Genomic DNA, 27,859 nt, shown 5'->3' with positions numbered 1-27,859 from the left:
GCATCAGCTGCCGTCTTTCTGACTGTTTTTTGGCGTCGTTTGAGAGTCGACAGAATCGAGTCCGGCAGGTCAGACGTGGGAGGTTTTGGTCTGTGCAGTCGGGGTGTGGTCAGTCTCCTGCCTGCACCCGTCTCGCTGAGTCTGTGGCATAAAGCCAGAGGTTAGGTGGTCACCACGGGGGGCTGTCAAGGTCAAAGGTTTATCACCCTCCGAGGGGCTCTGCATCCATCACTCAGACTCTACAGTACACACGATCTGCCCAGTTGAGTTTTTCTTCCCCTACTTTTTCTAATCCTTCCAAATGGCTCGGGCAAAACTCCTGACAGCAGCAGGAGAAACTAACTGTGGGGTGTGAAGCTCTAAGCCATCAGCTGGAGATTTCACTTTGAAAACATTCCCTTTTACTCACTGCCCTTTCCACCAATCAGAGGGCCCGCCTGAGTCCAGGCACCCAGAGCACCTGCCCTCTGACCCTGCCAGCGGTTGTTGCTTTATTTTGTTTGACCATGTTAGAGAGGATGGGGCCGCTTTTTGACAGGTCAGGCAGCAGGCAATCGGTTGAGATCTTTTTACCGAAATGGCCGTAGAGGGCGAATTTCACAAAAAAGACTCACGCTACCGTGAGCTTGTGTTGCAGTATTACCCTCACAATGCTGGAGCGGTTGTCACAGTCATTGAGACATGTGGAAAATGGGCCATTCTGGGGGGTAAAGAGGGACCATTCATGCAAAGTCAATTCCATCAACCAGACAGAAATTCCTTGATACTCATGTTTATGCAGCTGTGCCCGCCGATCGAATTACGCCAGCCCTCTCCCCCCCCTTTCTCCCCCCATTCACCACGGAGAGTACCTAAACAGACATAAGGGGGGGGGGGGCGTGTAACCCACAGCTGCCCTGGCCCACACCACTGATTGTGGCAATGCAAAGTGCCAACTACCAGTGCTGAAAAATAAAGCCTACGTGGACGTGGCGAGCCTTGCAGTTACTTGAATTGTCTCCTGATGCTGCCACAAAGAGCAAGCCACTTCCCATAGACCCCCATGTTAAATTCCCAAACCTTACAGCAGACATAAACATGTTAAAAAAAAAAACTCAAGTTTTGCTCTCTATAGCTTTTTCCCCTGTTCATAACAACTGTACAGCAGGTGAATTCTTTTAACTCTTTGGTTTGATATTTTAAGCCATAAAGATATGTATAATTAGGGGTGTAACCAATACTTTGAGTGACAGCTGTGTGCAAAAGTCAGGCCCCGCTATTAGACGCCATTAGCTGCTGTAGAATCGACTTGGTTGAGTCGGATTTTAACACAAATATTTAAAATAATATGACTTGCTCATCTAAGAACATCTAAGATGTCAGTGCCCCAGTGTTTCCGTTGAGTGAAATTTTAGTGTTATTTAATCTTAGCACCGTTAGCACTAAGTTATCTTGACATTCGGTTCACTGATTGCGCAGTGTTACTGAGCCATTCATACCAGCTGCATCCGAAGCAAAGTTAGCCTGTTAGCTTTTGCTTAGCTTTGCTTGTTTAGTAACTTCAAGATGAGGGTGGGTTTGGGCTTCATTTGTCCTACACACGTCACACCAGTCCTGCCCGCTGTCCACCGCATTACCCATTTATGAGTTGGCCAGGAGTGGAGCAGAGTTTGGCATTGCCAAGGTGCCAACATTTGTAACTCAGTGGATAAGGAGCTGGTCTGCCAATATGTAGACCTGGGATTGAATCCCTCTCATGCCACCTTTTCTGTGTCTTTGGACAAGACGGTTGACTCTACACTGTAACGTCCCACCCAGCTGTAAAAATGGACAACAACCTTGGCCGGGGAAATTAATGTGGGGGATCACTGTAAAGCATTTTGAGTGTCTGCTAGATGAAAAGCGCAATAGGAATGCAGTCTGTACTTCCTTCTGCCCTATTTGAGCTTCAAAACTGCTCTCCAGAAAACCTATAGGTGACATTGCAAAGGGCTTGTCCAGTCTGTACGCTCTATGGTCAGCGCCAGTGGAGTCACATTGGGTCACAGGATGGATGTGCTGTGTGAGGGGCAAAATGGACCAAAGCAAACAAAAGAAGTCACATCCCAAGAGAAAACGCAACCGACCAACACACTGCAGCACCGACTCTGACAGACCACAGAGATTGGATGTATCGAGCCTGTCAGCTGTTGGAGCTGCACACCGTGATGGCGGAGCCCTCCGAGGGTACTGCATTACTGAAAGCTTTTCTTCTCCACCACTGTTTTATTTTGGCGGGGAGGAGGGGGGCGTGTGGAGGGCGCAAGTTTGCGTGCATGAGGGGGGTGTTTTGAAGGGTGTAATTGAGAGCACAGAGGGAGCTTCGTCTCTCCGTCTTATGATTTGGAGGTGAAGACAAGCGCCCTCGGGGGCCCCCCTGTCAGAGCTTTTGGGCGCGCTCAGTGCAGACTTCAATAAAAACACACAAAAAGAATTCCCCCACAAGGGCGCCCAGGCTGAATTGCTGACGCCAATGTAAAAGATTCCGTTTTCTGTGAATCATTTAGTGCGCGACCCTGAGCTTGCTGCACAACGTGACAATAACAGGAAACACCCCCCCACCCCCCAATTCCACCCCACCTTCCCCGCCTTGTCCTCCTTATACCGGCTTTTTTAAAAAAAAAGAGATTTGCAACAAACTGCGAGTATGTCGAATTACTTTTTTTCACACGTACTATTTCACACATCGATCACCCACCGCCACTCCTCCGTTTTCCTCCTCCCCTCCCACCTCTCACTCCTCTTTTCTCTTCGCACTATATTCCTGTCATGACAAATGTCAAACGCACTCAGTTCGAGGAGTGTTTTTTTTTTTTTTTTGGTAACCAAGAGCTTGCAAACTCGACTGCGCACTGGGACGACGCGGCTGTGGAAGCATCACGTCGGCGCATCGGCATCAGATATTTCTGTGAAAGTAACAGAAATGTTTGAAGGTGTTGTCACAAGCTCACAGGTTCCTGCTGTTTGCGCGCACCAGAGGGAAATTGCGCCTTCTCAGCCTTTTTGTCTTCTCCCTCCCAATTGTTGTTTTTAAACTTATTTCTCTGTTTAGTTGTTATCATTTTGATTGTGGTTAAAAATCTCAGCAAGCGTGTTTTTTTGTGTGTGTGTGTGAGTGAGTTGACAGAGGGGGTCGGTGTTGTAGTCGGAGTTAAAATTAGAGGAGCTCTTGGAGACATGTCATCTTCTGGAAGCGATGGGGAGTCTGTCAGTCACAGCCACGGTGCGTTTTAATCATCTCTGTCCCACTTGGAGAAGTGCTGACGGTTAGAGTGAGGGTTCCCTCCCCTGGACAATACCAGTACGCTACAATCTCACGCGCTCTGATGTCAGACGTAGAAACCGGTTAAGAAATACGAGACGTTTCTTCCTCAAGTTAATCCTTCAAATTCAATGGGGGAATCAACCAATGTCTGGTGGATTTGAAGGCATATTGCGAGTACGTTTGAAGGTTTTTGTGATGGTACAAACGATATGACAGCCTGAAGGAGATTGGCAACAAAATAGCAGGAGTTTGTCACTATAATAAGAGAAAGAAGCTGATAGAATAATCAAAACCCATGACATCTTAGGAGCTTAATGAGCGAGGGCTCCCCCCAAGCGAGCAGTAAGAATAGTGTTTTGTAATTCTATAGCTGCATTAATAATGCTCCGAGGAATTTTAACAAGATAGTTTTGTTGTGATGAAAAAAAAATTAGGCTGGATTGCAAATTATATTTTCCATAATGTAACAGTTTTTTTTTTATTTTTTATTTTTTTACACTTTGTCATTCAGTGAGAGCATGTTGTATATGTGCACTTACTAAATGTCATTAAACTGTGAGGTACAATCAGGTTCCTCTTAAATGGCCATAATGGATATTTTTGCATGTTTAAACCCATGTTATATCTACACTCAACAAAAATATAAACGCAACACTTTTGGTTTTGCTCCCATTTTGTATGAGATGAACTCAAAGATCTAAAACTTTTTCCACATACACAATATCACCATTTCCCTCAAATATTGTTCACAAACCAGTCTAAATCTGTGATAGTGAGCGCTTCTCCTTTGCTGAGATAATCCATCCCACCTCACAGGTGTGCCATATCAAGATGCTGATTAGACACCATGATTAGTGCACAGGTGTGCCTTAGACTGCCCACAATAAAAGGCCACTCTGAAAGGTGCAGTTTTATCACACAGCATTTTTCGCCTAGCGAGTATGAATCCATAGGTGCAAAACCTCCGTTTGTATACGGATTTCCGTGTTCCGTGTATATCATTATATAAAACTGCTAACTTAAAAAAATATATGTATATGTTTTATGGCTTTATTTTGTCACGAAACACACTCCTCAAAACCTGTGTCCCTGTGCAGTAAATCAAACGTACCATTCCCTTCTTCTACAGCGTTTAATGGCAGCTGTCATCCTTATTGTTGCACTGCTGCCACCTGCTGCATCAGTCCGTTATAGCAGTACTAAATCCTCTCGATGAGTCCAGTGTCTTTCAAGTATTTAAAAAAAGCCAACACTTCCCCCTCTCACTTGGCTTTATTGCTAAAACGCTTCCCACAGATCTTTCAGTTGATTTCCTTCAGTTTTTACTCTTTAATAGATAAGCCATTCAAAATTGACATGGTATATTTTGTAAAATAAAATATTTTCAGGTAAAATTAAAGCATTTCACAACACTTTATTTAGAAATGAATTGGTCTGGTGGTGGAATTTGACATTAATATGTAGTATTGATGTGGTGATGGTCTTTTTTTAATTTAATTTTTTTAACAATTGCATCAGTTTTAAATTGCAAGTGGCCAGAGAATTTTCAGTGGCAATAGTTGTCATGTCTTTAAGTGTATTATTTACTAAAAGCAGAAAGGGTGTAATTATTGATTTTTTTTTTTTTTAAGACACATTTAGAATTTGATAAATGTAGAATGAAAACAATGAATGGGCAGTCAGTCCATTTGTGGAAACTTATTACAGACAGTACATACAAGATAGTAAATAAATGTTAATGAAATCAAAACTTCAGCCATAATTTGTTCCATTATAAGAGTCAAATATCACTGTATTTTAAACCAAGAAAAACTGACCAAAAAGCTCTCATGCACCAAATTGCACCATTTTTTCCCAACATTTCCCAGGGGTGCATGCCCCTGGCCCCCTTAGGGGACCTCGCCCCTTTGGCACTCGGCCATTCACTCACAGAAAATGTTCAATCAAAAAATTTTCAGTTTCTTGCACCCGTGTGAATCCATCCAGCTTCCATGTGTGACATTCAATGCATTGTCACTAAACACTGCTTTTTATTTGTCCGTATTTCATCAAGACAGGTTGTTGGAAATTATCTGAAGATGTTTTCTAGGGTAAAAACATCCACAGATTCCAAATCTGCCATCACATTTGCGCCAGTTGTTATGGTTTATTTGACGCAGAAAAAAAGCATAAAAACTATAGTTTTGTGAAAGCATTGCTTCTTAATTATTGCAAACAAATGTCAGCATGTTTTTATTACACTTTTGTTCCAGTCTTGCCTTGAATTTTGTGCATTCTCATAATTTTTTATAATCTGTCATTCCCATCATACTTCAGTATACACTAGGTGGCACTGTTACAGCTACAAATGTCTTTTACTGCCACCTGGTGTTGTGATAGATAAATTTTATTGACAACGTCATAATGTAATCAGAAAAAATTAAAAGTTACATCCATTTTCATTACACTACAGAGTCAGTCATTTCATAATTATGAGGACTTAAAAAAGATGATGTTTAACCTTCTTAAATAAGGCCTCAGTGAGTCTGTTATAGCTGCTACTTCAAAATGGTTTCTTTTGGAAGCTAATACGTTGTCTCAGTATACTGCTGCACACTTTTCCGGGTCAGTGACTCACGATTAGTACACTCTTTCTTCACCGTCCGAAGGACGGGTACTTTGCTAGTTCATTTATATTATCAGTTACAGGACTACAGTTAGGAATTTTCAAATGGGAAGGGGAGGAGGTGAATTTTTGGCTTTGAGACTTGATTTCACCTGCTCCTAATTTTTCATCATCTGTCCAGCATTTACTGACCATCCAGCAGGTGGCCATGTTCAGTAAGAGGCAAACAAAGTTACTGTTTGGATTGGTCTGGTGTATCAAAGATAACTGTATTTGAATGACTTTGTACTCATGTTTTTCATTTGGTGAGTTATAAGACAAACAAAAATCCACGTCTTTCACATCCTTGTGCATCCTGTCTTACAGTGTGACTGTGAGACTTGATCTAAGGTAGCAACGACATGCCTATGATACCAGGTCTCTTTGCAGAAGTCTTGGGGACCCCTGACTTTGTAACAAACAAGTGGTTACTTTGTGAGGCTCAGATGATGAGTGTCACCTGCATTGAAAAGGAGCATCAGTTTTAGTTCACATTTTAGCTCATGTGGTGCATTTCTCTGCATGATTGAGCACATACATGCCTCAGTGTTGAGGACTTAGCGAGTGGAGAAGGCTATCCTATACTGGGATGTGGCAGATACAGTAGATGGCTACTTTTGAGAAGGGGGTGGAACGGTTATCTGCCTGAGTGGTTACCGTCCAGGACCCAAGGTGATTTTGTGGTGTTGTGAATTTGGCAGTGTGTGAAACCAGTACATGTTCCCAGGCTTCACTTGACAAGATGACCACATTTATGCGTTGAGTTACAAACTGGAGGGGGTGGACCAGACTGTCTGTCTGATCGAGCAAATTCCCGTAATTTACCGTGTGCATATGTATTTCCAAAGCCTAGAAAATGTAGGCTGGACCCAGAGCAGGCAAAAATATGAGTATATTTGATAATTATTGTGCCATTTGCCACCAACTATTTGAAATTTACATAAAAAAATATAAAAAAAAAAACTAAAGAATAACATAATATAAAAAAAACAGCCAAGTAAATTTCAGTTTAACTGGCTGTTTTGATTTAATTATTTATATTATATATTATTTGGCACGGGTGGTGGCCAAGTGCTTAGAGCACTTGTTTTCAGTGCGGAAGGTTCCAGGTTTAAACCCCACTCCTTCCACATTTCTCCATCTAATGTGGAGTTGCGTCAGGAAGGGCATCTGGCGTAAAACCTGTGCCAAGTCAGCATGCCGGTCCACCTCGGATTTCTTGGGGTGACCTCAAGTGCAAACAAGGGAGCAGCTGAAGGGACTTCCACATTAGTCATAACAGTAATGATAAGTTATAAAATAATTGTAAAAATAATAATAAAAAAAGAAATTAAAATTGTGGGATTGCATGGATTTTTACTGAATGAAAAAGAAATCCCTGTTGGTGAAAATTAAAAATGCTTGACACTGATTATAATGATTGCATGAATGTTTCAGATTGATTTTAATAGTGCGGCAGAATTAACTGAACCCAGTGAGACACTGTAGATATTTAAAAAAAAAATGTTTTTAACTTCTTCATTCCAGCTGTCATGGAAAGCAAGTTCTGCTAACATGTTCTATAACGGAATATGTTGGGTTCTAACACGCCAACCATGTGCATAAACAGCCACTGCTGTACAGCCGTCCGGCTCGCTGTGCTTAAACCCTCCAGCCCTCCGCCTGAACGTGCTCCCTGCAGGCCTTTCCAGAGACACGCACACTCATTTCTGAGAGCATCCTGTGGCATTCTTAATGGACAAGTAGTCTCTCACTACAAGAACCAGGAGAGCTCTCGCTGAAAACACCAGTCTGGGCATGTTGGCAATAAGTACTGTTTCCTCCTGGCTCGTCTCGGGTCCATCTAAGGGCTGGGTTTATGTGCAGAAATTAAACAGAGCCATCGGATCACAGCGCCAAAAGAATTGTGACTCTTTATGACATGAAAATGTTAAAAAAAAAAAAAAAAATACACCAGTCTGACTTGGACATTTACATTTCAGAGATGCACCAGAGTGCCTTGCGTTGCTAAATTGAGCTTTAAACAGAAGTACTCTGAAAAATATATTCCAACAAGCCCCCAAGCAATTAGTCCAACTGGCCGCCTTTGTCCGCCTACCCATTGTGTTCTTTGTAAAAACCATTCTCTTACACCTCCACTTACTCCGTCCTTTGAGACGCCATTGGAAATCCAGGGTTCTGAGTTGAACCCACAGTTGGTTTAAGTGTAATGAAATGTATGTCATGTCTGTGGCTTGCTCCCTGTGGCTCCCCCTCACCCCTGGCCCGCTGAAAGTACTGCTTTTGACAGGAAGGTCTCTGTGGCTTCTTCTGTGGTGATCTTTAGCCTCTTCAGGTCCCATTGACTATTTCAGGACGTCCCTGAGATTTGAGAGTGGATTCCCCCGTTCACGCGTGCTTCACAGCATTGACTGAGTGGGGAAAACAGACACAGTGATGGAGCCGTAGCTTGGGCCAGCTAAAGCGGCCCTCTGGGAAAGGATGCTTGGTTGCGTAGAAGAAAATAGTTTCCACTTTATTCATGTCTGACATTGTTCTTATTGAAAAACAACTGGAAAGTGGTCATTTAGTGTATAATACCTTTTTTGCTGCATTTTTCTGTCATTGGATACAGTTCAGCTAATCCAGCTAATTAGCAAAAATAATTTTTCAGCACCATCCCCTGGGGCAAGGTCTCCTCACCAGAGTCAACCCCAGCCATCTTAAAACTAGGAATTCTAGATACAAACGACCGCACAATGTGAGCTCTTATATATCGTCACCTTCCTAAAATAATAGCCTAAGTCATGTTTTCATGTTTTTGAGAAAACACAAAGGAAAATACAAGAGCTTCAGTGGCTGAGTAGAGTTTCATTTTCCTGAAGTAGTCGCCATTTTGAAAAGCTTCTAGAATTGCCTAAATCACATACTCTTTTGACTTACGCAGAATAATATGGCCTAAGTCACACTCTTGAGATAGACCATTATATAACTGGGGTGGAATTGCATGATCTCCTCAACTGAAGATTTAATAAGCGAAATGATTTAAGCAAAAAAAATAAAAAAAAATCACTTTTGGAAAAAATAACTTACGCCATTATTTTAGGAAGGTGACGATATACCCTATATACTTTTGTCTACAGTGACGTTACATACGCACAGTTCCATGCACAGCATATGCACACCATATTGTAAATTGTGGAAACCACTGGATTTGTCGCGAAAACACTTTTCGCACTGAAAGGGGATATAAAAGTTTGATTAAAAAGTACGGGCCACTACTACAGTACAGAGCTGGTCAGTGTTGTCCGCATGATTGACATAGTCACTACGTTAATGTTGTGGACGTAGTAATACTAGAACTTGAATGGTCCAAATAAATAATCCGTGCGTGTCTGCTACGTTTAATCTGTGTGGAATTTAATGTACGCAAACCGGATTTCAGACATCTTATATATATTACTCTAGAACAAAGACAACAAGCAGTGTTGTAAAGGACAATAAGCACGATGTTAAAGAGCAAACAGGAAGTGATTGCAACTCACAGTGATTCCAATTAAAAATAATGGAGAAGCAACCTGGGCTTCTTCTGGCATTTTTACATAAAACAAACACAATAACAACATCTATAAATCCAGAGAATATAGTCATGAGAGTTTTAGGCACAATATACAAAGAGTTTATTGCTGTTGTCCATGTGGAGCCTGATCAGAGCGTCTCAAATGCATTTCTCCTGACGTGAACTTTTACCCATAATGCATTGGCACTGCCAAGGTATGTCCACAAAACCTAAACTTAAAACCTTCCAAAATAGTACATTTCTCATCTCATCTTCAACCGCTTTTCCGGGTTCGGGTTGCGGGGGCAACAGCTCCAGCTCCAGCTGGGGACTCCAGACTTCCCTTTCCCGTGCCACATTGACCACCTCTGACTGGGGGATCCCGAGGCGTTCCCAGGCCAGTGTGGAGATATAATCTCTCCACCTAATCCTGGGCCTTCCCCTGGGTCTCCTCACAGATGGACGTGCCTGGAACACCTCCCTTGTGAGGCACCCAGGAGGCATCCTTACCAGATGCCTGAACTACCTCATCTGGCTCCTTTCAACACGAAGGAGCAGTGACTCTACTCTGAGCTCCCCACGGATGACCGAACTTCTCACCCTGTCTCTATGGGAGACACCAGCCACCCTCCTGAGGAAGCCCATTTCGGCCTCTTGTACCCGCGATCTAGTTCTTTCGGTCATGACCATAGATGAGAGTAGGAACGAAAACTGACCAGAAGATTGAGAGCTTCGCCTTTTGGGCCAGCTCCCTTTTCGTCACAACAGTATGGCAGAGCGAATGCAATACCGCCCCTGCTGCACCGATTCTCTGGTCAATCTCACGCCCCATCATCCCCTCACTCGAGAACAAGACCCAGAGGTACTTGAACTCCTTCACTTGGGGCAAGACCATATTCCATATTTGGTTGTTTATTTGGTTTTAGGTTTGTTTGTTTGTTTTTTTGATTGATCAGTATTGCACAAATTAAACATGATTCATTATACCGGTGTGTGTTTTCCCTCACCAGTGTCACAAGCAGACAGTCAGTGTAGAGCTGCAGTACACATTTTGAAAGTACACGGACATCCTTTGTCACTTTAAGTATGCAACAAGTCTATTTTATTCAGATAGGTCATCAGCAGTGCACATCAGTGTCACTGTTTCATAAATAGCTGCTGCACCCTTGGCGCAAGTTTGAAATCTACATTAACTCCTTGTTTTTAGCCCTCAAGCAACCAAGCTATTTTAGCGACTATAATGAAAGAGTGAGGTTATTTATGACCCCATTGGCTTTACATTGGAATACTTCTGTATAAATGATTGTTTTAGGGTTCTTCATATTTATTTAGCTCTCTAATATACTGGGTGTCAAGAATTAGTCTCAATGCTTGTGCAGGTGTAAATCTTACTAGTCTAGGTTGTTGGCCATGCTTCCTTGCAAACCAGTAAAATACAGGGTGACCCCCTCAAAAAAACAGAACCCATAAAAATTGTAAAAAATCCGACAAAGATCCAGCAAATTAATTAAACTTCAGTCTGTGTGCGATCATTCCCCAAAGTTTCAGTTGTCTTGGTCACTTTACATAAAAGTCATGTCCTTTCAAAATTATGCTCCAAATGGTATGATTTGTTGGCAAAATAGGTCTCCAGGCAAAATGTCTTTTCCTTGGTTGACCAAGACATGTTGGGGAAGATGATTGTTCCAGTTGTCTTTGTAAGATTCATGACAATTTTATGGGCTCTGTTTTTTTTTTTTGTTTTTTTTTTGGGGGGGGGGGGGGGGGGGGTACTTTGTACAATGATTAGAGTTGGCATATTATAATACCATCTGAAGCTATAATGTCGAAAATCTCATAGGTCTTCCCAGGGTCATAAGTGACCCGCCACAAGTTTGGATTATACTTGCCACACAAAATCAGCCGATCCTTGTAAAATTCTATGAAAAAAAATGCAAAAAAAATAGATTGATGAATTCATTCATTTTTCCCATTAAAATAAAAAAAAAAATGGTGCTCAAAAACATATGACCCCACTTGGTCATATGAGGGTTAAATCCATAACAAGTATATTTTATTCACACAGATCATCAACCGTGTGGCTCATGATTATGCAGGTTGCAGATCGACAATAGCAGATGATATAAACAATGAGCGTTCAACATGAGTTTGCACCAACATGATGTGCCACCATGAAGTAGCTCAGATGTTCAGGCAACCCTATGTATAGGAATTTAAAAAAAAATACAAATAAAAAATTATTTGCAGAATTGGTCACTTTCCTCATGAATCACCATTTGCAAAACATGCTATTTCTAGTTAAAATGGGATGTCTGAAATTTTGCATTTTGAGGTGAATCTGCATAAATGATTAGAGCATGAAAATTTCAATTTAAATTCCTTACTAAAATATGGGACATGACTCAAACCCAAAGCATGTGTGGCCTATTTGTGCCAAGGAATCTCAATCTTCTCTTTTGTTAACATTGCCTCCAGGAACATTTTGGACCATGACAGAGGAATGTTCTGCGGTGAGTGCCCTTGTAGTTATTTGTGTTTTGTCCCACTCAACTACATAATAAAAACGATGGCAACAGAATTCAGGTGCAATTTCTGCAAATCCACCTCGGACCCAAGCTGTGACATTTACATATTTAAATCTGCAGATTGTCTCCATCTTTGCTTTTTGTTTATTTATTACATATTCCATCTTTATGCAGATGACAGCGAACACATCATGCGCGGGGCACTAGTGTTTACGAGGCTGTGTATGTGATTCACCTGCAGCTTTTGTTAAGTGCATGACTGTGTTTGCGTGCACCGAGTGTGTTTGTCTCCATGTGCGCATCTGCGCGCGGGTGTGTGTCCGTGCATGGATATCACAGCTCAGAGAGGCTGTGCATGTCCACTATATTAGCTAGAGCGCACGAGGGGTGCCTCAGCGTGTGTGCGCTGCTGTCTGTTCAGAGCTGTCAGTGCCAGCAGGGTGCGCCATTCCAATTTACCCATCAGCCAGAAAGGTAGGAGGTAAAAGCGCAGGGCATCACTGTCGGAGATTTCACATTCGAGGGACGAGATTACCAGTCAGGGGACCCCTGTGTGGAGGTGATGAGGGAGGGAGACTGCAGGGGCGCAGCGCGGGTATGTTGGGACTGTTTGAGGGAAGGAGGGGTGGGGGCTGTGAGACTCCACGCCACCCTGGAATCCGTGGGCTCTGTGTTTTCTGGGGAGCATAGCTGCCAAACTGCACATCTGTTTGACACCAGGCGCTGTGGTGTTGCAGTCAGCGGCTGTCTGGCCTCATACACACGTCTTCATTCTCGAGTTTTAAACTTTGCAAAAGTGCCTTTTTTTTAATCTATTTTTTAAAACAACTTTTAAAGCCCAAAATACTGGAATGTAGGATTTAAATGAGATTTGATTCTTTCCACCAGCAGTGTGAAAGATGTCTTTTCACCCATATTTGTTGGTTGGGTTCTTTGGTGAATCAAGCAAAACATTTTCAGCTGATCTGCACGAAACATGTTTGATTGATCAGTCTGATCACGAGGAAGGATCAATTAAACTTTGTTATTTTGGGATCCAGATGTGGATTCCGGATAATTTTGTTGATTTATTTATTTTTTATTTTTTTTTACACTGAGACACTTCAGTCAATTTTTCATAATGTTATCAGGTTGCTTAAACAAAATTCCTCCTGGATTAGTCAACCTTTTGAAGAGGAAGTACTCATTGAAATTTGGTGTTGATCCAGATCGGGGACTGGATTCTGAATCCCTTTTTAGATGGTGTATTTTTGATATGTCGCTGTTTCTTTTAAGGTTTTAATAACTTTGCACCAAATTTTTCTTCAATGATGAGTTTTATGAAAAGGAGAACCACTGAGGAGGTGGTGGCCTGGAGGTGTATCGCAACAAGGACTTATGACCAGAGAATCTTTAGTTCAATTTACCTATCAGACTAGAAAAATCCCCAGAGTTGCTCCAAAAGTGCAGTTGAAGTTGAAAAAGCACCAAAGGCATTTGGTGTTTGTTGGGCTCTGGACGTTTGAGAGGTGGACCATCTACTTTATGCTTGCCATATACTGTAGAATCCAATGCTATTCCTTAGTGCAAACATGACAATTTTCAGTATTTTTCCTGAATTCCACAGTTTAGGATGATCTGGACGAAGTGTCCCTGACTTTTTTTCAAGTGCCTGCCAAAATAAGGCTCAAAATGGGTCTAATTTTGCAGAAAACCCAGGACCTCCAGGAGCAGGCCACAGGCCCTTGGCCAACTTTCAGGATTTCTCATTCTCTCATTTCTCATTCTCATGCTTGTAATACTATCACAAATGTGATAGCTTGTGGCACTAGTGTGGACTCCAAGACCTGATCTAACCTGTCGTCTGGATATGCATTTTCAGTTATTTTGCTTGTATTCATGTAGGAAGTTGGCATATATTTTTGACATTATTTTTTAACGTTTTATTTTTTAATGTCCACTGAACTTGGTGAAATAATTATGACAAGAGGAACAAGCTTTGAAATTGTAGTGTTGATCTGGTTGTGAATTCTAATTTTTTTTTCTTTTTTTTTTTTTTTTTTTACGTCCGCCAAGGGTGTAATAAAATCACTGGTGTTTATTTATTTATTTGTCTGTCTGTTTGTTAGCAAGAGTACGTCAAAAATACTGCACTGATTTTGACAAGCATTTTACCGCAGATAGATATTAGGCCATAGAAGACTCCATTAAATTTTGCATGTGATACGGATTCTGGATTAAGATTTCACTTTACATAGAAGGATTACATCAAAATTACTTCATGGATTCTCACAAAATTTACATCACAGATAGATACTAGGCCAGGGAACACTCCACTGAATGTTGGAGGTGCTCTTCATCCAGATTCTGGATCAAGATTTCAATTTGTACACTTCACTTTTTCAGATTTTGAGGATTACCTCAAAGCTACGTAACAGATTTTCAACTCATTTTCACCACACATTTGTGTTAGACCTTGGAAGACTCCATTAAATTGTGGAGGTGATCTGGATCCAGATCCAGATTCTGGATCAGGATTTCACTTTGTACTTTTAAGGATTACGTCAAAGCTACTTCATGAATACGAAGTCACAATGTAAAACCAAGATCAGGAAGCAGAAAGACACTGTTTTGTTTCAGCTTGTGAATTAAATATCAGAATGCGACGTCTTGATCAGTTGGACCATTCTGGATCAGTATGCAATTGTTGCATTGTGTTGTGGAATCCAGATCCAGATAAAGTCCAGGTCATGATGTGAGTCACATATCTTTTATTTTGAGTCCTCGTCAACCCTTGGTGGACGTCAGAAATCTCTGATTGCTCTTGTTTTGTTTTTTCCATATTGTGAGTTGGCATATTTTCTGACTTTGAAATATATTTTTCATCTGAGTTCCACTTGGTGGAATAACCAGACTTTTCAATAAGAAAGATCTTTTGAATTGTGGTGTTGATTGGGATCCAAGTGTGGATTTTGGATCATTTCTATCATTTACTTTTTTGAGCATGGGGGTGGCACATATTTTTTTAATTCATAAATTTTTATGATGCAATTGAATTCCAAAAAAAATTTGTAATCAATTCCTACAGAATTTAGAGGGCTGAGCAGTCTTATCTGGAGGAAGGACCCATCATTTCAGTCTTGATTGGAATCTGGATTATGGATAATGTCACGTCATTTGACATACAGATATATTAACGCATGAGATGGAATTTTCATTTTCAGGATTTTCCTCAATTTCTCAAAAACTACCACACTAAAATTTATTTCTTTTGGCTTCTCCTGTTTTTGCTGTGGTTTGCCGCAGTTGATCCATTACACGTCCACGTGTTAATTTGGCACAACTTTTACACCAGCTGGAATTCCTGATGCAACTCCAGGTGTACATGGAGAATGGACTCAGGTGGTCTTAAACCAAGTGCCTTGTGTTCAGGAGGCAAGCGTCGTAACCACTTGTGGCCAGAAAAAGCTTCATCCGGATCCTAATAAAACCTGTCACATAACAGGAAATTAACAGGTGAAAATTAGTAGAGAAGCTTGAATCTTCAACTGGACTGGGTTGCTTGACGTGAGGACGTTTCGCTTCAAACAGTTGAAACCCAGCCTTAACCGGGGGGGCGGGTCTCAGACACGCTTTGTCCCCTGTTTACAATGGGGTACTCAGGTCTAAGCAGTTTCAGTCTTTTGTTCATGGTAATGAGTCATTCACGTCATTAGGAGAGTCGTCAAGGGAGCCATCAGGGAAGGCTTCCATCCCATCATTAGGAGAGTGCACAGTAGGTGCTAATTAGAGCTTTTGTTTAGTCACTAGCCTATAGCAGTCGGCCTCTCGGTAGGAGGGGTCTGGTTAGGTTAAAAACTCCAGCTTTTGTTGGCTTCTGGTTTATTCTTCTCTACAAGAGTCAAGACAGAAGTCAGACTACCAGAGCAAGAATTTTAGTTGAGGAAGCTTCTGTGATTTGAAGCGAAACGTCCTCATGTCAAGCAACCCAGTCCAGTCGAAGATTCAAGCTTCTCTACTATGGAAACCACCTGGACAACTGAGAGCCTACACAGAAACAGGTGAAAATTAGAGCAGATCGACATAAAGGTCCACAGAAGAGATAAAGATTTGGACGGAGAATGTTATTGTGAAGACTGGATTTCTTTTGTACGAGGTCTCTTTAAAGGATCCTTGAGTACCGTTGAATGAACAGAGTATCAATTGCATCACAAAGGAAATATCAGTTATGACATTTTGGCCATGTGGTGTGATTGAGGTTGCAGGTGGTTCAGTGTTGAAGATCCCAGTGGGTATGAAAACCGGCACATGCGGGCCTTTCCTGTTGTTATTGATGTTTTGTGATTTTCGTGTTGTTGTAATAGAATAAAACCAGAACTGAATACAAGAATCTTCTAGGCCAGAAGTGACCAACAATATCACCTCAGGTAGTTTGACTGATGAGGGCCACTCTTCAATTTAAAGGCCTGATTATCTTTAAAATCACCTGTTGAGGTGATTGGTAGCAATGAAAACTTTCACTGCCATGGCTCATCATGGCAAACTATTTCCTATCCCTGTTCTGTGTTGAATCCAGAGTCAGTTCTTTAGTACGGTTCCTGTTTGGTGGAGGTGTGTGGTCTCCGTGTGCTCTCACAATTCTTCCTGACCCCCATTCTGTATCCAGAATATAATCACGACATTTTGAAATCATCCTGAATAGTTCCGTCAGACCCAGAGACCCAGCCCGCTGTCGGTTCTGCTCACTCAGTCTTGCGTTTGAGCGTCGGCCAAGTCAGCCACGGCTGTTCCAGAGGCCCCGAAGCCTGCCAGGGAGACGGGACATTCCAAACAGCATAACTCATTCTTTACACCCTCACTGCTGCCATTAGTTAATTATATGCAGGTGTTTTCCTTTCTCAGGTTTTCTGCTGTAAATGTAGTAAAAACAATGTAACCATAAGTACATAAAGTTAGAGACGCCGAGGAAAGGAAGGAGGAAGCGGTGTGGAGGAAGTGGCTGAATGTGCTGTGTGAAGCAAATTATTGCCCCCATGTAGATTCATCAGTTCTCCCTGCTGGATTAAGGAAGGGCCTTTCTAATGAAGTTCGCCCCGTCAAAATGAAGGGACTAATTCTGATTTAGCTGAGGTAATGAACTTCCCCTATCCTAGTGAGAGCGGCACCGTGGGGCGAGGAGTGCGGGAAGGGCGGGAGCAAAAGGAGAGTGGCAGCACGAGAGGGAGGGAGGCAGGACATGAAGGGAGGACAGAAAGATAGAAGGCAGAGACAGAGAATGGGGGAAAAAAAATTTATGCAAAACGCCTGTCTCGTATTTGCTGAGATGTATTAAATTTCCAGTGCGGGTGCCTGTGTTATATAAAATTATGCTAATGTCTGGCAGCCTGCTGCGAGTGGCGGCTTGCTGGTCCTGAGCATGCGTGGCTGGCTGCTACACGGAGTGCGCACAGTGGGACTCAGCTTTTCTATTAAGGAAAACCTCTAGACACCTGATGATGAATTCTCGCTCACCAAATGTTCTCTGTTTTTTTTTGTGTCGAAAATATGAGCGCTTTTCTAAATGACTTTGGAGAGCCCGGCGTGGACCAGGCAGGGGGAAAAGGGGGTACGGGTGAGGTGATGGTGGTGGAGGAGCGGGGAGGGGAGGGGAGGTGGTTCCTCTGCAGCGGGCAAAGGGAGTCAATTAAGGCAAGTGCTGATAATTATAAGCCCGCAGAATGCAAGGACTGGCTAATTGTAGAGTGCTCCATGCCGTGAGCCCAGCCAAGGGGCCTCTCCAGTACGCTCTCTTTCCCTGCTCCTTTGTGTGGACCACAGACCCCGTAGAGCCGCGTACCTGACAATGCCACAGCGAGGCGAGTGCAGAAAGCCAGGCATGTTCCAGTAATTAACTTCTTACATTCAGGCCACTCACTCTGTTGAGACCTGAAAGAGAGAGAGATCCTGTTAGATTTCTCCTCTTCCTCTGCCAGAAAAGTTTCTCTTTGCAGTTTTGCTCCTTTGCACGGTTTTGATTCTGCAACTTTCATTCCAACACTTGAATCTTGGAAGGTCAGGCTGCAGTCGCTTGACCTTTATTTCCTTCGAAGAAGAAAAAAGCCCAGCAGTTTAGAATGGGCATGTATGGAGTAAATTAGAGCATTTCGGCGCAGAGTGGAGTTTGTGTGGCTGCAGGGGGTCCATCGCTGCCATGCAATCCATCTCAGCAGCACTGCGCTGTTTGTCCCCATTGGACCGCCGTACCTGCCTGCAGCTGCGGCGCCTACACATCACTCGTTAACAAGTATTCGGCTCTTTGTTGTGTTCTCCCTTCTTAGAATTCTGCTTCTGTGACCTATACTGTTTGTTTGACTGAGTTTTAGCCATCATGGGTTCAGCTGTAAGAATAGCATGTACAAAGTGGAAGCTTATCCTTCAAGGTGTAGTTTAGAAATCCCTCTGAAGCACTGACTCGGACAAGGCACGTTCTTTTTGGCTGACAAATGTGTGATGCATATCATTCTGTGCAGCTTCACCACTAACAATATGTATCTGCTCAGTGTTTTGGCAACCTTGTAAAGTGGAGGAGTGTCACTTGCATTGTGAGGGAACGCTGAGTGTGACATTTTAGCCATGTGTCGTGTTTCTCAGAACAGAATCCTGCACACCTGCCTCAGTGTTGTGGACCCCAGCAGCTGGAGAAGGCCAAGAGGATGCCCATGCTTTCCCTGGCTGCAACAGTTAGATGGTTCATTTGAGAGGTGGCAATAGGAGAGGTGTCTGCTTGGGTGGCTGCCATCCAGGACACGGGGGAAATTCCCAGTGCAGTAGATGCAGCAGTGCATGTTCCCAGACCTGACCTGTCCACAGGAACATCTCAGAGGAGTTTAAGTGATTCCCTAATTTTGCTCCTTAAAATTTCCCCAAACATTGCTCTATTACAGCTGAGTCATTCAAGTGTGTGTTTGTGTGTGTGTGTGTGTGTGTGTGTGTGTGTGTGTGTGTGTGTGTGTGTGTGTGTGTGTGTGTGTGTGTGTGTGTGTGTGTGTGTGTAGCAGCGTCATGCAACAACAATCTGTTGGTACCACCATGTTGCACCAACAGATGGCAGACAACTTGCTGCAAGATGCCATTGATGTAACACTGCACCATCAGATTTCTTTACAGAAAATCAGCTGTGATGTGAACTGAGAACAAATGGCACCACAGACCATAAAACTACTTCCACCAAAGTGATTACTCTTCAAGACAAAAGGGTCGAGCAGAACGCTCAGTGTTGGCAGAATCTGAGTCACCCATTCTTCTGCCAAAGTAATATTTACCCATTGTCTGTTAACCGTGTGACCTCCAGCCTATGCTGTTGTGTTAAAATCTGACCCTGATATTGTCTTGTACAAATGCTCACAGCTGCAAGACATCTGTGCACTGTTTTGCAAATAATCTAATTTTTCTTCATGCAAACAGTGTTGCAAATGGTTGCTTCACCTGTCTGGAACCAATTGCAAAGACAGCACTGGACAGTATGGTGGTCCTTTCATACAGTTGTGTCTTTATGGTCAACTATAACGGTAACCTGATAACAACCCAAAGATGCAAAAAATTTAAGGATGGGTTTATGTTAAAATGATGTGCAACCTGTAGTCGTGGTCTTCCTGCAGTTCTCTTTCCAACTGTTTGGTCTATTTGAGTTTGCATTACTTGAGGCATAATGGAAAAGTACCTCTGGCTTTGGTAAGGCAAAGTCATTGTGTCCAGAATGAATGTAGATAGTTGAGAAAACAGTCAAAAAGACTGTTGAGGTGACACAAACCAAGTCACCTAGAATCAGTATTTGAAAACCATTTCATTTTCTTACTTTAATTTAGCATCTTGACAGTTGCATCAACTGTAAGTACCTAACTGCACACACAGCACGTTCTTCTTGAGTACAGGAGACAGTATGAACTTATCATTAGCAATGCTGCCCGAGCCGCACGCACTCATGATTAACTTGGTCTCTTTTTAACTGTGTATGAATGTGAGCAAGATAACTTAAAGCAGCATAACAGTGTTTTCAGTATCATCTCGTGCTGAAGTTTCAAATTGCAACCAAACCAATAACCAAACCTTGCCCCTCCCTTTCCATGCGTGCACTTGTGTGCTTATGACAAAGCTGAAATGAACACACAACACATTGAAGACCAGAACGCTGACAAGCATCTACAACTATAAGCAAGAATTTGGTCAGTGTCATGTCCCAAGGTTCTAGAAATGGAGCTATATCTCCACCTGGTGGGCATTTACCTTTAAAGCAGGTACAATATAATTAATGTTCTTACAATAGAATTTTGCCAGCAGCTCTAGTCGTGACTATAGATGGGGTAATCAAGGTTACACTGTTGTACTATCACATGGATTATGAATTTTTATTTATCACTGTGATAACTAGTTTTGATATCACTATCTAGCTTACAGAGATCTTCTGCAATAACTACAAAGCTGAAGTTATAGAACACACACACTGTTTGTGAAATGGAAGCCAGTTATCCTGATATAATGCCTGTTTTAATCAATACAATAATGTGTGGGATGGAGGAGGATTGTAAGCTGTATAAATCTGAGTGATTCTGCTGTACAGGGGAAGGCACTCAAGAATGGGCATATGGATTTTCCTGCGAGATCTGACCCACCTCGCTTTTGAGAACACAACTGCAGGCCATTGGATGACTTTCAGTCTGAAACCTTTGCACTTGATAGCACCGAAAACATCACCATGCTGCTTTAAGAAACTCCTATTTTGATTACATTTGCCAGACATATTTAGCCTGTGGATGGAAAGAAATGATATAATGTTGGTTTGAGTCAGTCCAGGTGAGAGTTCAAGGGCAAATTTCTGTCCCCATGTTGATATATAGGAAAGGGCATATTTCTGTGAAGGTTGGTGAACTTGACTGTTTAAAAGCCCATGGGAGTGTGGCATTGCTGTGGTTTACGACCACTTTTGATCCAGTTGATATATTTGTCCTCATGTTTTCTTTTGTTTTTAGCATATAATCATACTGAGTTAGGTGTGTTTGCTTTTTTGTCACTAGTATTAATATTAATGCCCTAAAATTGACTACTGCTTTAAAGAGGCTTCTTTATTTTCTGCGGCAGAAAGAGAAATCTGTTGTTGAGCACAGGTCCTCTTGGCAAATAACTCCAGTGGAATTATGTGTGTTTATGTTGGCGAGGATAAAAAGTGGCCTTATGTTTTTGTCCCTCATGTTTGGTGAACTCCAAAAAGGCGTTCTAGCTGGCTAACCCTTTTGTAACACCCATTCAAGCGTTGCGCATGTTTATCTCGACACAAAAACCTGTCGGTTTGTTGTTTGTACCTCTGGCCCAGCAGCTGAAGGAGCTCTGAGGCCTTTCCCGTGGACGCGGAGCGGCTGAACCTAGCAGGAGCTGCCACGCATCAGAGCCGACGTCCTCCCAGAGATCTGTTCCCCCAGAATCCTTTGCTGTTGCTGCGTGAGGGCGTTGCCACTACTGACATGTCGCTGCCAACCATCCCGCCCCCGCTCCTTCCCACTCTGATGGGCGTAAAACAGCATCAGGCATGCGAGAAACACTAGACCCTGACATGAGGTGTTTGGTTGCTTGGTTTGCTCCTTTATTTTTCTCCTGCAGAATATTTTACATTCCCACCTCCCTGCAGGCAAACCAAAGAAGGATTCTCCCTTCCTGCTGTGGCTCTTTTCCAATCTCACTGATTGCATTAGCTCGCAGTCAGCCATGTTTCCATCACTGTTCATGTAAGGCATTAACTCTTTGATAGGATGGGGTGAATTTTCAAGGTGCCGTGATTAAATCTTGTACTTTAATTTCAACATTTTTCACTTGATTCACTCTGTCCTTCTCAAACTGCGGAGGTAGGAAATAGATATTCGTAATGTTCCCCCCAGGCACCAGTTCTCCAATCAGCTTTGGTCTGAGGGGAGTCCATCCCTTTGCGCTCCCACCCACTACCTTCCCACCCCCACCCGCGCTATTCTCCAGGCCTTAATGGGTCTTGTAGTTCTTCTGAAATGAGTTTGTTCCTTAAGAGGAGTGCTTCTACCTCAAGAGAGCACGCCACACGGAGGTGGAATCAATTTGTATTCACCCATAATTCCCTGGGCTTTAATCACTCTGATTTTCCCCCCATTATCTGTTAATGGATAGTTCCCGCAGAGAGAAGAAAGAAGTAAACCCACCTACTGTTTACAGGCCTGAAGCTGTCTCCTCTGCTACCATCCACAATCCCCATAGTGGCATGTATGCACAGTACTGATCTGCTTGGTTTATTAGCATATAGCTTCATTACCAGGGTAGGGTTCGATTTCAAGCAGAATCTGAATTGGGGTCAGACCTCGAAGAATTTGAGAATGAGGGAATTAGTTGCAGTTTTCTTCTTATTGCATTAAATGACAAAAAAAAAAAAGTATTGCGCAGGTGGACTATGTGTTCTGTCATTTGCAAAGATTCAACATTCCTTAAGAGCCAACACACGAGAGCAGTGGAACAGAAAATCAATCTGACGACAGGACGAAACCTGCAGCAGAATTAGACTCTATGGAGGTCGGCTCTTGCTTGCCTCTACTGGTGGTTGGCTCTCACTGCGGTATTGTATCACTTCCTGTTCCGGAGCACAGCGGTGTTTTGCTGTATCTGTTAGCTGTTTAATCTGCGCAGTTAAATTGATCTAGTTTTGTTTCACAGTGTAATCTTCACTTGCCTTAACTAAAGCACTCCCTCTGCTGAATCACCTCTAAATTATTTACACATTATTCACTTTGTGTGTTTTTAGTAATCCGCTAGCTTAGCGCAGCTACTAGCTCTTAGCCGGTTTAGCATAGCAGCTTCTCCTGTCTCTCCCGCACTTTTCTGCTCTGGGTGTGAAATGTTTAGTTATTCCTCGGCCTCCTTTAGCAGTAATGGTACTTGTAATAAGTGTAGCTTATTTGTAGCTTTGGAGGCCAGGCTGGGCGAATTGGAGACTCGGCTCCGCACCGTGGAAAATTCTACAGCTAGCCAGGCCCCTGTAGTCGGTGCGGACCAAGGTAGCTTAGCCGCCGTTAGTTTCCCTCTGGCAGATTCCCGAGCAGCCGGGAAAGCAGGCCGACTGGGTGACTGTGAGGAGGAAGCGTAGTTCTAAACAGAAGCCCCGTGTACACCGCCAACCCGTTCACATTTCTAACCGTTTCTCCCCACTCTACGACACACCCGCCGAGGATCAAACTCTGGTTACTGGCGACTCTGTTTTGAGAAATGTGAAGTTAGCGACACCAGCAACCATAGTCAATTGTCTTCTGGGGGCCAGAGCAGGCGACATTGAAGGAAATTTGAAACTGCTGGCTAAGGCTAAGCGTAAATTTGGTAAGATTGTAATTCATGTCGGCAGTAATGACACCCGGTTACGCCAATCGGAGGTCACTAAAATTAACATTGAATCGGTGTGTAACTTTGCAAAAACAATGTCGGACTCTGTAGTTTTCTCTGGGCCCCTCCCCACTCGGACCGGGAGTGACATGTTTAGCCGCATGTTCTCCTTGAATTGCTGGCTGTCTGAGTGGTGTCCAAAAAATGAGGTGGGCTTCATAGATAATTGGCAAAGCTTCTGGGGAAAACCTGGTCTTGTTAGGAGAGACGGCATCCATCCCACTTTGGATGGAGCAGCTCTCATTTCTAGAAATCTGGCCAATTTTCTTAAATCCTCCAAACCGTGACTATCCAGGGTTAGGACCAGGAAGCAGAGTTGTAGTCTTACACACCTCTCTGCAGCTTCTCTCCCCCTGCCATCCCCTCATTACCCCATCCCCGTAGAGACGGTGCCTGCTCCCAGACCACCAATAACCAGCAAAAATCTATTTAAGCATAAAAATTCAAAAAGAAAAAATAATATAGCACCTTCAACTGCACCACAGACTAAAACAGTTAAATGTGGTCTATTAAACATTAGGTCTCTCTCTTCTAAGTCCCTGTTAGTAAATGATATAATAATTGATCAACATATTGATTTATTCTGCCTTACAGAAACCTGGTTACAGCAGGATGAATATGTTAGTTTAAATGAGTCAACACCCCCGAGTCACACTAACTGCCAGAACGCTCGTAGCACGGGCCGAGGTGGAGGATTAGCAGCAATCTTCTATTCCAGCTTATTCATTAATCAAAAACCCAGACAGAGCTTTAATTCATTTGAAAGCTTGACTCTTAGTCTTGTCCATCCAAATTGGAAGTCCCAAAAACCAGTTTTATTTGTTATTATCTATCGTCCACCTGGTCGTTACTGTGAGTTTCTCTGTGAATTTTCAGACCTTTTGTCTGACTTAGTGCTTAGCTCAGATAAGATAATTATAGTGGGCGATTTTAACATCCACACAGATGCTGAGAATGACAGCCTCAACACTGCATTTAATCTATTATTAGACTCAATTGGCTTTGCTCAAAATGTAAATGAGTCCACCCACCACTTTAATCATATCTTAGATCTTGTTCTGACTTATGGTATGGAAATTGAAGACTTAACAGTATTCCCTGAAAACTCCCTTCTGTTGATCATTTCTTAATAACATTTACATTTACTCTGATGGACTACCCAGCAGTGGGGAATAAGTTTCATTACACTAGAAGTCTTTCGGAAAGCGCTGTAACTAGGTTTAAGGATATGATTCCTTCTTTATGTTCTCTAATGCCATATACCAACACAGTGCAGAGTAGCTACCTAAACTCTGTAAGTGACATAGAGTATCTCGTCAATAGTTTTACATCCTCATTGAAGACAACTTTGGATTCTGTAGCACTGTAGCCAGGCTGACAAAGAGTCAGAGCTCTATTGAGCCGAGTATTCCTTTAACTTTAACTAGTAATGACTTCATGACTTTCTTTGCTAATAAAATTTTAACTATTAGAGAAAAAATTACTCATAACCATCCCAAAGACGTATCATTATCTTTGGCTGCTTTCAGTGATGCCGGTATTTGCTTAGACTCTTTCTCTCAGATTGTTCTGTCTGAGTTATTTTCATTAGTTACTTCATCCAAACCATCAACATGTCTATTAGACCCCATTCCTACCAGGCTGCTCAAGGAAGCCCTACCATTATTTAATGCTTCAATCTTAAATATGATCAGTCTATCTTTATTAGTTGGCTATGTACCACAGGCTTTTAAGGTGGCAGTAATTAAACCATTACTTAAAAAGTCATCACTTGACCCAGCTATCTTAGCTAATTATAGGCCAATCTCCAACCTTCCTTTTCTCTCAAAAATTCTTGAAAGGGTAGTTGTAAAACAGCTAACTGATCATCTGCAGAGGAATGGTCTATTTGAAGAGTTTCAGTCAGGTTTTAGAATTCATCATAGTACAGAAACAGCATTAGTGAAGGTTACAAATGATCTTCTTATGGCCTCAGACAGTGGACTCATCTCTGTGCTTGTTCTGTTAGACCTCAGTGCTGCTTTTGATACTGTTGACCATAAAATTTTATTACAGAGATTAGAGCATGCCATAGGTATTAAAGGCACTGCGCTGCGGTGGTTTGAATCATATTTATCTAATAGATTACAATTTGTTAATGTAAATGGGGAATCTTCTTCACAGACTAAGGTTAATTATGGAGTTCCACAAGGTTCTGTGCTAGGACCAATTTTATTCACTTTATACATGCTTCCCTTAGGCAGTATTATTAGACAGCATTGCTTAAATTTTCATTGTTACGCAGATGATACCCAGCTTTATCTATCCATGAAGCCAGAGGACACACACCAATTAGCTAAACTGCAGGATTGTCTTACAGACATAAAGACATTGATGACCTCTAATTTCCTGCTTTTAAACTCAGATAAAACTGAAGTTATTGTACTTGGCCTCACAAATCTTAGAAACATGGTGTCTAACCAGATCCTTACTCTGGATGGCATTACCCTGACCTCTAGTAATACTGTGAGAAATCTTGGAGTCATTTTTGATCAGGATATGTCATTCAAAGCGCATATTAAACAAATATGTAGGACTGCTTTTTTGCATTTATGCAATATCTCTAAAATTAGAAAGGTCTTGTCTCAGAGTGATGCTGAAAAACTAATTCATGCATTTATTTCCTCTAGGCTGGACTATTGTAATTCTTTATTATCAGGTTGTCCTAAAAGTTCCCTGAAAAGCCTTCAGTTAATTCAAAATGCTGCAGCTAGAGTACTGACGGGGACTAGAAGGAGAGAGCATATCTCACCCATATTGGCCTCTCTTCATTGGCTTCCTGTTAATTCTAGAATAGAATTTAAAATTCTTCTTCTTACTTATAAGGTTTTGAATAATCAGGTCCCATCTTATCTTAGGGACCTCATAGTACCATATCACCCCAATAGAGCGCTTCGCTCTCAGACTGCAGGCTTACTTGTAGTTCCTAGGGTTTGTAAGAGTAGAATGGGAGGCAGAGCCTTCAGCTTTCAGGCTCCTCTCCTGTGGAACCAGCTCCCAATTCAGATCAGGGAGACAGACACCCTGTCTACTTTAAGATTAGGCTTAAAACTTTCCTTTTTGCTAAAGCTTATAGTTAGGGCTGGATCAGGTGACCCTGAACCATCCCTTAGTTATGCTGCTATAGACTTAGACTGCTGGGGGGTTCCCATGATGCACTGAGTGTTTCTTTCTCTTTTTGCTCTGTATGCACCACTCTGCATTTAATCATTAGTGATTGATCTCTGCTCCCCTCCACAGCATGTCTTTTTCCTGGTTCTCTCCCTCAGCCCCAACCAGTCCCAGCAGAAGACTGCCCCTCCCTGAGCCTGGTTCTGCTGGAGGTTTCTTACTGTTAAAAGGGAGTTTTTCCTTCCCACTGTCGCCAAGTGCTTGCTCACAGGGGGTCGTTTTGACCGTTGGGGTTTTTACGTAATTATTGTATGGCCTTGCCTTACAATATAAAGCGCCTTGGGGCAACTGTTTGTTGTGATCTGTGGTGAAAGGTCGAGAGAGAGGAATGAAGAAAGGGGGAGGGAGAGAGAGAGCAAGCGAGTCAACAACAGTAACCATATTGATAATGCAAATGGTATGTGTTGAATCGAATGGTGAGCAGGGTCATTCAGGGCGGTGGGGGGGGGGGGGGGGGGCTAACCATAGGTGATCACATCTCCCTATAGGTCAAGTCGGGGAGTGTAGGTTGCCACATCCTCTACATTGTTCCATTGAGCTATTCCACTGGTCCATTCCCACCTCTCAAAAGTAGATATCTGTGTGCTGCAGCCAGACGAAAAGTGGGCGTCCTCTTGGTCATCAATCATGAGGCACCTATGCGCTGGATCATGAGAGAAACTAACCACAGGGCCAAAATGTCATAGCTGAATTTCCCTCACAATGAAAGTCTCCCATTCCCTCACAATGAAAGATTGAGTCTCTCAGTGTAACGCTTTGTTTAAAATTAAGTCATTCCAGTGGTGCCCAACGATCAATGAGACCACGTACTGAGAACATACCTCTGTAGGGACAAGATACTGCAACTGAAGCAATATTTTTTGATATACTGTCTTGATACACTGACATGAACAGGATGTACTCATTTTATGAGTTTATTGTCCTGTTTTGTCCATTTCTGGGCCATACCTTCATTTATTTTTGATAATTATAACCAACATTATCCCACTTAATTTTATTAGTATTAGCATTCTTATTGCTGTCATGGTTATCTTTTGTGGGGGTTTTTACATCCTTGTCTAATGTCAAATGGCCTCTTGCTGACACTATAATTTAAGTACCTGGGTGTGTTTGCATTGTGTTTATTACACAACTCGAAACCTTTGTGCAATAAACTTGGTGCCCCGTCTTTTTGAAATTTTAATCATCTCATTATGGATCCAGCACCCAACTTTGTGTTTAGGAGTACAGATCTTTGCATCTTTGTCTCAGTCCACCAA

The 27,859-nt window shown here is 42.4% G+C and overlaps 1 protein-coding gene and 1 long non-coding RNA gene across 6 annotated transcripts in view; both read left to right on the top strand.

The window, feature by feature from the left end:
• Positions 1–27,859, top strand: part of LOC117522219 (zinc finger protein 521) — a 296,467-nt gene that overhangs the window by 156,792 nt on the left and 111,816 nt on the right. The window lies entirely within an intron of this gene.
• Positions 5,786–27,283, top strand: LOC117522220. The gene is made up of 4 exons (XR_004564178.1): positions 5,786–5,947; positions 14,717–14,724; positions 23,218–23,226; positions 27,271–27,283. It is a non-coding gene; the product is annotated as an uncharacterized LOC117522220 (long non-coding RNA).

The sequence above is a fragment of the Thalassophryne amazonica genome, chromosome 12, assembly GCF_902500255.1.
Source record: "Thalassophryne amazonica chromosome 12, fThaAma1.1, whole genome shotgun sequence".
NCBI classification, from domain to species: domain Eukaryota; kingdom Metazoa; phylum Chordata; class Actinopteri; order Batrachoidiformes; family Batrachoididae; genus Thalassophryne; species Thalassophryne amazonica.
Note: the sequence above shows the minus strand (reverse complement) of the source record. Positions and strands in the feature narration are given on the sequence as shown.